This window comes from Centrocercus urophasianus, unplaced genomic scaffold, assembly GCF_019232065.1.
Source record: "Centrocercus urophasianus isolate 14NV4802_14NV808 unplaced genomic scaffold, USGS_Curo_1.0 seq_37, whole genome shotgun sequence".
Classification (NCBI taxonomy): domain Eukaryota; kingdom Metazoa; phylum Chordata; class Aves; order Galliformes; family Phasianidae; genus Centrocercus; species Centrocercus urophasianus.
In genome coordinates, this window is record NW_024884944.1 from 2,458,483 (window position 1) to 2,470,453 (window position 11,971).

An 11,971-nucleotide genomic window follows, 5' to 3' on the forward strand; every position below is an offset into this window, starting at 1 on the left:
CCAAGAAGATGGGCCAGGGGTCAGCTATGATTAATTCATTTACAATGGCACCAAAGCAGAGCCACAAAGACCCCCAAGGTGGGCCATGGGCACAGCAGGAGCTGGGAGAGATGGGCAAAGGCCAGCAGAGGTGGGCAACCAGGAAAAGCAGCTCCATAAAAGTATGGCTGAAGAGGAGAGGCGATGTCCAGCTGTGCTTTTAACACCTTGTAAGGAGGCCATGGGGAGGAGATGCAACACTTGTGAACTGGACAAGTTATTTGATGGCCCTGCCTGGCCGACCTGTTGGGATGCCCTTCCTTAGAAGTCCTATGTTCACTTTTAACACAGCACTCCAGTTATAGGAGCTCAAGTGGGCACACAGAGTTTCACACATTGTGTCCCCTCCGAGAAAACCCCAAAGCAAACCAGCAGTGAGCTGGTAGAGCCACCACAAGCAGAAGGAGAGCACAGAAACCAGTTGGAGATGACACCCAGCTGGAACCATCTCCTGGCCCTGCCTCCTGTTGGGGTGACATTGAGAGAACTGAGATCAGAGTTGAAACCTGCCTGCAGCTCCTGGGGGCCTTAGAATCATAGAATATCTCAAGTTGAAAGGGATTAATAAGGATCTATTAATGCACAATCTATTAAGGCACCCAACATAGCTCCTACCAGAGATGCCCACTACTGGACACCCAAAGTTGCTATCCCCTAGTCCTGGGTGAAGGAGGCTGGTAGCACCCAAAAACACTGCTTGAAGCCAGACAATGACATCCCAGGATCCAGGGAAGCACACAGTGTGGTATTTGAGAGCTACAGACATCAAGACCTGTGCATCCTGATGTACACCTTCACGCTTCTGGGGCCAACTGCTGAGCAAAAAACCACTCCTGTCCAGGAAACCCAGACACTTCCCAGCCCTGCAGCTCCTACCTGCAGACGCAGCCATCACAGAGGCTGCCTGACACCTCCCCAAGCCACCTTCCCAGCAATTACCTCCACAAAAAGTTAATAAGGAACGTCTTTGTCTGGAAGGCACTCATTAAAAAAAAAAAAAAATTGGCATGAAGAACGATGTATATTGCACAACAAAATGTGTTGCTTTTTAATATGTTTTTATAACCCAAACAAATTTGTTTCTCACACTCCCAGGCTGGAAAAAGGAGCCGTCCTACAGTTTAAGATTGCAGTTTGCAATCAGCTCCGCCAGAGAATCTGTTGCAAAGCTGTCGCAGCAAATAAGCGCCGTTTCCCTGCTGTGCTGCAGCTCTGATGGTGCTGGGCACGGATCTGCATGGCCACCACATCCTCAGCACTGCAGGGAAGGAGCAGGGCTCTGCTGTGCTGGGAGCACGGGGCCAAAGGAAGCAGCCACATGCACGTGTGTCACCTCCAGCTGGCAAGGACACAGCAGCCTTGCACAGAGCTCTGCAGCCCTTTGCATCTCTCTGTCCCGTGCCCTCGCCTGCTTTCGCTCTGCGTTTCTCACCAAGGCGCTGTGTATGGAGTGGTCTGGAGGACAGAGATCTGTGTCCTCCATCAGCATTTGCATTCAGCTCTCACCACCTGGGTCTGACCCCTTTCATCAGCAAAAAAAACCAGATTTTTTATTTATATATATATATAGGCAATGGAAAGGAAAGCGCAGCCCAGCTCTTTGCAACACCTGCAGAAATGCAAAGGTGTTCAGCATGCAAATGTTCCCTGGTGAGGACATCAGAGCCGTGGCACTGCCTGGCCAACAAAACCAGAGCAAATCATCCCCATAGGCACCCTGCTCATAGCAGCAGGGCCACGGGGAGCAGCAGGAGCTCATCACGCTCTGTGCTTGGGGAATGGCTGATTCACAATTATTTTTTTTTCCAGGCATCCCTCGCAGGAGCCTGCAATGAGAGAAGAGCTGGAAGCTGAGCGGGTGCCTTCATGCTGGGCTTCCCTCTGGGAAGCAATCTGAGAGCCAAAACCAGGAGGGTTTGGACAAGAATACAGAAGAGAGCCTTTCCAGTGTAATGAAGGAATACCCCAGATACCTGCTGCTCATCCCCAGCTGCAGCAGCTCTGACCCACAGAGGCAGTGCTCATTCTTAGACAGCACTGAAAGAACTCAGATCTGTTTGACTAATATGTTCCTGCGCTTAAAATTAAGTCACTGAATGACAAAAGTGCTGTTTCAGAAGTGGATCTGACTCAGAAAAGGAGCAGGAATGCCCCAGCATGAGTGGGGAGAAGGGGGTGGCAGTGGGAAATGTGTTCCCATACCCACACAGGATGCCCAAAGGGGACCAGGACAGGCTCACATCACTCTGCAGGGACAGGGAGGTCACCTCCCAGTGCCACCCCTCCAGGAAGGACTGGGATGCAGAGCATCCTCCCAGCTCTGCACCCAACGCCTGCCTGCAGCGCTCTGCTCTCATCTCCTCAAATCCTCCCTTCCCCTGGAAAACAAACACCTTCGGATGCCTCCCACCCACCCCAATCAACCTGTTCTTCACACCAGCTGCCACCCGCCCATATTCCTCGCTCTGACAGCCCCTCCTGCATGCCGTCATCCCTGTGCTTGGGGGAGCCCATCTCCTACCGCAGCTCTATTAACATCTCCCCCAGCTCTCCTGCAGCACCCGGGACACCTTGGCCAATTTCATTCAAGAGAGGCAGGGCTGCTCTTGTCAGCTCTTATCAGCTCTGAGGCATGCCTGCATGCTGCTATATACGCTCACAGGGTGATGCACAGAAGTGGTAAAGCAGCCCCAAGGGTTGCATACCCATCAGCAGGTGGGCACATGAGCCCTGCATGCATGGAGCAAATTAATTACAGCCCTCCAGAGCTTGCTGCAATGAATGGGGGCTGCAAGGCACTGCTGAGACCACCTGAGACCCTGGGAATGCCTCCATGCAAATACTCCATGCACACATTCCATGCCCATGGGACAGATCTGCAGCCTCCCAGTTCCAACCTGCATTCACATCTGCAGTTAAACAATAGCACCAACACCTTATTAACTTGCAAGGATAGAGTCAATTAGCAGCTCCCCTTCGCTTCTAAAATCCTAATTGCTTTTCTGCAGAACCTCCTATGGAGTCTCCTTGGGTAACTTCACACTGGCAGCACTGGGACACAACATCCAGTGGGTGCTTGTGACTGCTATGAGACGGATGGCAAGGTGATGGGGTGACCTTTATCCCCCAGCAGCATCTGTCACTGCAGCCCTGCTGTGCTGAGGGTGTGATAGCACCAAAACGTTCACTGTGATGGATGCTGGGTGAGGGTGACAGTTGCTCAGGCAACCAGCTGTGGCAGCACCCAGAGCTTAGAGGGGTTCCGTGCAGCCAGGAGTGCCCACACCCAGCCCTGGGGGGGACAAGCACATCCAGAGCAGGAATAAACAAATTCCCCACATGCAGAGCAAACCAAACAAGCTTTCCTAATCCACTACTAATGCCCAAAGCTGAACAGCCCCAGTGTGATCCCTTACCTGGCTGGGAGAGCAGGGGTGATGGCGTCAGCACAGAACAGCAGAAGAGGCAGAAAAGGCCTCTCCCTCCCCCACTCACTTATTTAAAGCCTCACCACCCACAGCTGTGCCCCAGAGGCTGAGAGGCTCCAGGCTCTCCTTCCTCACTATTCCATCCCTCCCCACCTGCATCTTCCTCATTGTGATGATGCCCCCTGGGAAATCCATCCCCATTTGTCCTCATCCTCCTCCCACCCCATGCCTCCAAACCGCTGCAGTTCACCACTTCAAATCCCCTTTCTGCTTGAGCCCAGGTCAAGGCTTTGGTTCCATTAAGAGGCAGCATGCATGGCTGCAAATCCACTGCTGGCTCATCCCTTGCTCTGTGCCATTAGTGCCTCCATCCATGTGCTGATGATGCTCAGCTCCCCAAGCCAGCCCTGCCAAGAGCAAGCCTGGGTGATGCTTTCACCAGCACCTCACTCCCTACAATCCTGGTGGCCAGGGTACGAGCCTCTGCCTCCACAAATGCCACCCCAGCATTATGCTGTCACCTGCATGGATGAGTTTTGCATTGCCACAGCTTTCTCCCAGCAAAACCACAGCCCCAGTTGTGCTCCATCCACTGTCTTTTGGGAGTGGGCAGTGACTTAGGGCTGTGCCCCCTGGCTCAGATTTCCCATCTTGGAGACTGTCACCAGTCGGTGGGAGCCATTATCTCCCCACTGCCCTCCTCCTCCTCCTCCCCACTGCCCCAGGTTGATGGGTGAAGAATAGACCTGTCTGATGGAGGGGCTGAGTAATTCATTGAGCCACTCCTCCCTGGCAGTGAGTAATGGTGCTTTTGTTTCCATCACCAGCACAGGCAGGACCATGTTACCTGGGAACATGATGCTCCCAGAACCAAAAGGATGGGATCTGGGGACACCTTGGGGTGACATATGATTTCCAGCCACGCAGCATCCCTGTGACCATGGCATGGTGGGGACATCTGGGGACACCTGGATAGCACATGTCCCACCTGTCAGATCCTGAAGGCTGCAGATCCCTGCGCTCAGGGTGGTGGTGACACTGGGACACTGGGCTCAGGGTGCTGGTGGCCAGGGAACATTGTGCTCCTCTCGCCGTGTTGAGGGACCCCACGGAGCAGCAGGGCTGTGGCAAAGCATCTCTCTGCTGGGTACCATGGAAACGTGCCTCCTAAGAAATACCTCTGCTTTCACCTGGATTCTCCCCCCTTCCCAAGGAAACGTTGGAGGCCTGAAGAGTGTGACCCCAGCCTTGATGGCATCCCACAGCACCTGGCTGTGCACGGCCACCTGGGGGGCTGTTCTCTCCCCTGCCCGGTCCCCATCATGGGATCAGGTCATTTCTCAGGGCACGCAGGGCAGAGGAATCCCAGCACATCCCTCCTTCCCTCCTGCTGCTGAGTCACTCGGCGGTACCCAGGCGCGGGGCTGGCGTGCAGCTCTTGCTCTGGCACCCACACAGCAGATGGTGAACCCATCGCTCTGCGATGGTGTTTTGTGTTATTATTTTGTGGGGCTGTTATTTCAGTCCACGGTCCCTCCCTCTCCCTCCCCCTCCTCCTGCCGTGTCCTCTCACCACCTTCCCCCAGGAGGAGAGGAGCAGGCAGCAGCAGTGAGCACCAGAGATGAGCACCAGCCCCATTCAGCACGGCTCCATGGAAGGAAAAACAGCAAAAAAAAGTACAGAGAAAAACTCATCTGGGCCCTGTGTTTGTGCTGCTGCAGAGCTACGGGAGGAAGCTGTGAGCATCAGTGCCACCATCAGTGTCATGAGCGTGCATGACCTCAGCCCAGCTCCCAGCCACCGTGTCAATGGGACAATTTGGTGGGATGTCCCACCTCTAAGACCTATTCTGTCCTTTGCAGAGACACAGCAACGTCCCTCGCATTGATGGCACCTGGGGAAATCAGAAATTCGGGTCCCAAGTGGTCACCCCGTGCCCAAGCCCTCCCCATGAAGGATGCTCAGTGCTCAGGAGGAGCGCAGTGATGAGGCTCTCAGGCACAGTTTCTCCTCCGCTTCCTTCGCGATGGCTGCGTGAAGCCAAGCTGATGGAGAAACATCCCCGCGACACTGCCAGTTCAGCAGCTCAGCTGTGCTGGGGAAAGGGGGAGAAAAAAAGCAGCGAGAGCAAGGCAGACTATAAATAAAAGCTGGAGGAGTGGGAGGCAGCAGCCACAAGGGCTCTTTGAAGCAGCGAGGGAAGCAGGTGCATGCAGGATACGGCGTTTGGTGCTTTGTGTTCCCTGAAGAACCTGGGGATCCCTAATAGCCCATCTCCGGGTGGAAGCACTGGTAGGGAGCACGTGGGGCTTCCCTGCCTCGCTGCTGAAACATCAAATGAATCTGAAATGCAAACAGTGTGCAGGGGGAGGAGATGAAGGAGGACAGAAAACGGCCTCGGAGGTGCCGAAACGCTCTGCACATCCATCAGGCTGGAGAAATAGGGGCAGAAAGCATTGGTGCTCCCTGTGCACAATGCACCAGGGAGAGAGGGAAGGGGAGGAGAGGGCGGTTCGGCAGGAATGGGCTCAGAGCTGCTCCCAAATGTGGTCAGGAGGGATGGAGCCACCCCTGGGTGGCTGGGGATGGAGACCCTTCGCTGTGTGCAATGAGACGAGGGAAGAGTGGAAGGGAAGGAGACAGATGGGCAGCAGAGGAAACATAAGTTAACTCGAAGGAAGCGGATAAACAGCAGGCACGGAGCAGATCCGAGCACATATGCTGCTCCACACACAGCCAAGCACAGAGAGGCTCCAGTGGTCCCCATCTCCCAGCTCCTGCAGCCAGGTCCTGTGATGTCGGTGGTGGGAGCTCCTGGCCACGTTTGGGAATGGAAAAGCTAAAGCTGGACCGAATGCTGCTCCTGGTGCCGGGCAGATGCAGGTGACCACGTGCTGGGTGCCAACGAGCCCCAGGCTCTCCAGTCTCGGTGAATGTCATGACCCAGATTAATTGTTCGAAAAGACACTCATAGGCTTCTAATAAAAGGGAAAAAGAAAATCACAACAAGCCCCACACAGTCCCAGCACATCCCCCTCCTCCCTCCCCCCGCAGCCCGGAAAGCCCTGCCCGTGGCAGGAATGCATGTCGGGGCCACGGGCCAACCCTCGTGCAGGGCACACACAGCAGCCCTTGTTCCCCTCTGCCGGCGCAGGGTCGCAGCCGCCGGCACAACGGGGCGGCTGTTGGGATGCCAGCGCTGTCCCTGCGGTTGCCAGCACAACCCGATGCTGCTGCAGGACCCGCTGCGTTCTGCTCTCAGCATCCTCCTTGATTGCGGTACCCCGGGTGTTTGTGGTACCCAGGGACCGGGGGATGCCCACAGGAGAGGCAGGAGGAGGAGTGGGGAGGAAGCAGATGGGAGATGTGCTGCTATCTGCCCTGCCGTGACCCAGATATCAGCACGGAGATGGACAGAGGGAGAGCAGAGGGGAGGTGGGGATAAACGGGCTTCAGAAAAGCTTTGCCGTGGTGAGGTGGCATCTGGGAGCAGCCCAGGAAAGGCGGCACAAGAAGGAACGGCTGGGAGAGAAAACCCAAATTAGAATTAATAGGGCACAAATTGTCAGCGGTGAAAGGGATTAGCGCTGGGAAGAGGATGCCCAGGGGCACGGGGATTGGCACCCGGGTTCTGTGCTGCTCAGAGCAGCCTCTCCTACCCCAGCAGCCAGAAGCGAGCCTGCCCCACCCCTGCCCCACTCCCTTCCATAGGACAGAGCTCCGGGCACCGAAGGAACAGAGCACCGAGGGAGACAGGATTCCCTCCAAACCCTTTGGGTGCTACTGGGAAGCGGGAGGGGATCCCACAAACCCGATCCCACCCCTCACCCGTCTGCAGCCCCGCGGCTGCCCCGCTCCGATCCGCTGTGCTCGGCTGCGGCGGCGGAGGAGGGAGCGACGATGACTCAGGAGATGATGAAGCAGAGCAGAAGGAGGAGAGGAGAGGACGTGGCGGGGAGGCAGCTGCGTCCTTCAGGCCCACACCCAGCCCCTGGGACGTGACCGCGAGTGCCCTGACTCAGCCGGGGTGGGGGGAGCAGCCCCAGCATGGACCGTTTTTGTCCCCCTGCTGCATCCACCCCTCCTCCTGCTGGGGGTGGGGGGGCTGGGATCCCCAGGGCTGGATGTGAACACCGTTGGGCTCACGGCTCGGGTCATTCCAGCCCCGCTGGCTCTTGCCAGTGCTCCCTTCACCCCTGTTATCCTCCTGCTGGCAGACCTGAAGGAGCCTGAGCAGATCTCCTGCGTGGGGAAACTGAGGCAGGGAGACACCAGACTTACAATGGGGACAGAGGGAAGGTGGGAGTCCACACCTCAAGCCCCTCCCCGCATCCACCTTTCTCAGTGGGGTGACCCACACTGGGGCTGCATGCTGCATCCCTTACCCACTGCATCCCCAACCCTCCCTGGGAGCCGAGCCTTGGCACAGGGAAGGAGCTGTTTATACAGAACAAATGGAATCCATCAAAACAAAAGGCACTGGGCCTGCTTCTATTCATTCCCCATCCCAAGCTCTGAAGCACAGCTTTACACAGCCATGGCTATTGAGAGAAAGGGAACCCATCGCGGCAGGGATGCCGACGCGAGTGCCCAAAGCACAGCTCAGGAGTGCAGTCCCGGAGCTCTGCGGACTCTCTCAGCTCAGGCAGGAGCTCAGAGCCCGCACAGCCCCCTCCTCTCACTCCACCCGGGCCCACGGGCGCTGCCATCCTTGCTCTCAACCGGAGAACCTCCCCGTGCCGCGGCCGAGGTCTCCCCCTGGCGGTCCCGGCCACGCGTGGGTGCCGCCGGCTGCGCTTCAATGCGCTCCGACCATCCTCCAACGAGCCCGCATGATGAGCGCTATGCAGAGGGGAGGTTCCCAGCTATGCAGACACCCCGAGCTGCAGGCTGTGCCCCAGAGAAAGGTTTGAGCTGGCCGTGCATGCAGCAGGATGAGAAGGGCTTCGGTCGGCACCCGGGTCGCAGTCCCTGCAAGCTGAACCAGCGTCACCTTTCAGACAGAGAGGAGATCAGCCTGTTTCCCCTTTCATTTTTCCCATTCGATCTTCTGAAAACTTCGTTTTAAATAAATAAATAAGTGAATGAAAGCCGCCGCCGCCACCCGAGGCAGGAGGCGAGCGGGGAGATGCGGCGAGCAGGGAGAGTCCTGCCACGAGGGGGAACCCCTGGGCTGGAGAAATGCGTTCTGAAGCTGCGCACAGGGGCACGAATGATTCGGGCAGGCTACGATGCTCGGCTCCCATCCGTGCCGGCACTCCGCCATCCCCAGCGCCCCGCAGCGCTCACACCGTGCGCATCCCGTGCCGAAATATCCACGTGTTGCGGCATCAGCGACGCACCACAGCGCAGCCCTGCTGCGAGAGCTCCGCTCTCATCCCGCGGCTCCTCCAACCACCCCCTGCCCCAAAGAAGCACAGCCCTATAGCTGCACGCTCTGGATCTCTGGGATTCCCATCCACTCACAGCAGCCGACCAGGTCAGGGACGAGGTTCAGATGCTGCGGGGGAGGGCTCAGAGCAGGGCAAGCTGCCTTAGCCTCTAACAGCACCGCCAGGAAAATCCATGGGCTCTGCGTGGGTGGATCAGCCAAGCAAGGACAGCCGGGACAGTCACATCATTAAAGTGATGGAGAGCCAGAAGGATCCACAGGACAGCGTAGCAGGCATCCCGCAGTGCTCACACTGACATCTGTGGGTACCACTGTGCTCCATCTGAACCCCACGGAGCCAACTCTCTGAGCAGAGCACCCAGCACCCACCCCAGAGCATTTCCCTCTAAGGCCAAAGAGATGTGGGCACCAGGAGAGAAGGGCAAAGCAGAGAAAGGGGAAGAAAGATGCCATGAGGAGGATGGAAAACCAGAGGCGTGGACCAGCAGGATTAGCAATGCTAAACTTGCAGCTAAACAGGGCTTATGTCAGCATGCATTACCCGAGAGTGGCAGGAATGATGGGCTTGTTCGTCTGCCCTTTTTAAGTGGCAAATTCTCCCTCCATCCTGTTTGCTATGAATTAACTGGCATATGTCTAATCGCCTTTACGAGTGCAACTCGACTGGTAGATTAGAGCCCTGCTCCTCCTCCAAACCCAGCTCAGTGCTGTGCTCAGCACTGCAACCTGGCTGCTGCCAGGCACCAGGAGGGCACGGGGCACAGCCCCAGCAGAAAATATCATGCAGTAACACATCAAGAAACTTCACTGCTATCAGTCACCAAGGCAGTCTAGACACTGGTGCCATGAGATAAGCCCTGCAAATGTGTCACCTGGTAAACTCATCTCATAGGTGGGGACAAGGAGACATCGCCAGCGGCTGTGTGAGCGATCAAGGAGAGCCAGACTTCTGACTCTTCTTCGCCCAGCAACCTGCAGTGTGTGAGCACAGTGCTGATTTCCATGGGAGTCACAAGGAGCATTAAAATCTGCTTTATTCAGGCAGCCCTGCTAGCAGAGAGCCAGCATGGTGAAACCCAAAGCACTTATTAAACAAGGAAGGAGCTGATGCTTCGCTATCACCAGCTCTGTGCTCAGCAGCACTGAGCCCTTTGCTGGGTCACCAGCCAGGGCCCAACCTGCTGCTCTGCGTGGCTCTGCCATCTCCCCGGCCGGTGTTGGCAGGGGAAGCGTGCAATGGAACGTGATGATGCCCAGCTGGCCTTGTGCTGTGCTGGGGGATGGGGAAGGGGAGAGGAGCTGGCTGTGAACGGAGCAGCAGGACGCAGTGCGCCCGAGGGGTGCTTGCTGCCTGATGGCTCGGCCAGATGCTGCTTGCACAGTGGGGACTGGGAAGGGCTGTGCACAGTGAGCTGCCTTGCGTTGTGCTGGGCATGCGGCTGGGGGCTGAGCATCCCTCCTGCCTTGGGAGGATGCTGAGAGCCAGGCAGGTAGGGATGGTGGGGGATGTGGTGCTGGAAGCCAAGGAGAAAGGATCTCTATGTGGGAAATCTGAATCAAGGCCCTGTTTAATCAGTGTTGTTCTCGTTCTCCAGCCCTGCTAAGTGAGATTGGCTCACGGCCCTTCCTCTTCCTACAGTGAGCCGGTGTTGAACAGGAATGATGCACGCAGAGCCAGCCCCCAGCGCCTTGTGCCTGCCCCGTGAGCTCCATTCCATGCAAACCACCCAGAGAAAGCTACCTCTAATTAAAGGGTGGCGTTAAAAATATCCATTGTCCATAAACAGAGGGAGGCAGACAGGGAAAAGGCACATGCCAGAGTGACTGACGCCCTGGGAGGGAGACGAGATTAGGAGCGACTCAGCCTCACACATACACAGCATTCAAAATAGACGAGCATATGCCTGACACGAACCAGGGAAGAGCTATGGGGCGGGCGTAGGAGTGGGGTCATGGGCTGTGACACCGGGGAGCAACAGCTTGTCTAGACTGTGGCTGGCAAAAAAAAAAAAAGAGATGCTGAATTAAGCTTGGAGAGGCACTGCAGTGGGAGCACAAGCACTGAACGCTGTGCCCCCCCCCCATCCCATGGGCCTGGCACAGCACAGCATCACCGAGAGGGAGGGCTGGCACTGACCTGACACAGGGGAAGGTGCAGATGGACAGCTCAAGGCTACAGACGGCCTCACACAGGTGTCACAGCTCAGTGCCAGCATCCTCAGGGCCACAGAGAACAGCATTCCTGCCCACGTGCATTGCTGTTGGAAGTCACCATGACAGGTGCAGGCTGTTGGAGCAGCTTCTTCCCAGCAGGGCTTGAACTCAGCCCCTCCAGGCACTACGAGCTCAGAGAAGATGGCCGTTCCCTTTGAGCTGCCTTCAGACCCCAAACACTGTGTGCCTACAGCCTTCAGGTGTTCCCCTCCCAAGTTGCTCCCCATCACCTTCCTCCCCTCCTTGCAGTGAGAATGCCCGTCCCTGCTCCCTGGCAGAGCGTGCTCTCCTTCCCTCCCCTGCTGCAGATTTCTTGAGGGTGGATGGGAAGAACTTCAGCAACCGATGAGATCATGGGAAGAGGCAGTTTTGTGCTGCCCCTCATCATGCCTGAATACATCCCTGCATGCACAGGGCTGCTCTCAGTGCATATTTTATTCTAGCTACTTGTTTCACCGCTAAATAATGAAAGGGGAGCTCCATTTGTGTGTGAAAATCAATGTTGTACACTGCAGCACTTTGCCATCCCGGTTTGATGGGCACAGTGGTTCTCATATAATATTGATTGTGACTCCTTTTGCTTGCCGAGCTTCACATCTCCAATGGCTCTGCTGTGCCATGACACAGCCGTGGGGCAGCACACAGGGCTGGGCATAGAAATGAGGTGATATTCCAGATCTCATTCCCTGGTGTTGTCCTCTGAGATCACTGATTGCAGCCTGTGGCACTGGATTTTACATCTCTATCCCTTCAGACCAAAGGAAGCAGGTTAAAATGACTTCTTGCTCAATGGGGACCCGGACCAAAGATTGGTGCTGCTGGGCTGCAAGCCATCAAGTCTTATTGAGCGAGTCCATCCCCCGCATCCTCACTGAAGTGTCCCATCTGGCCATTAGG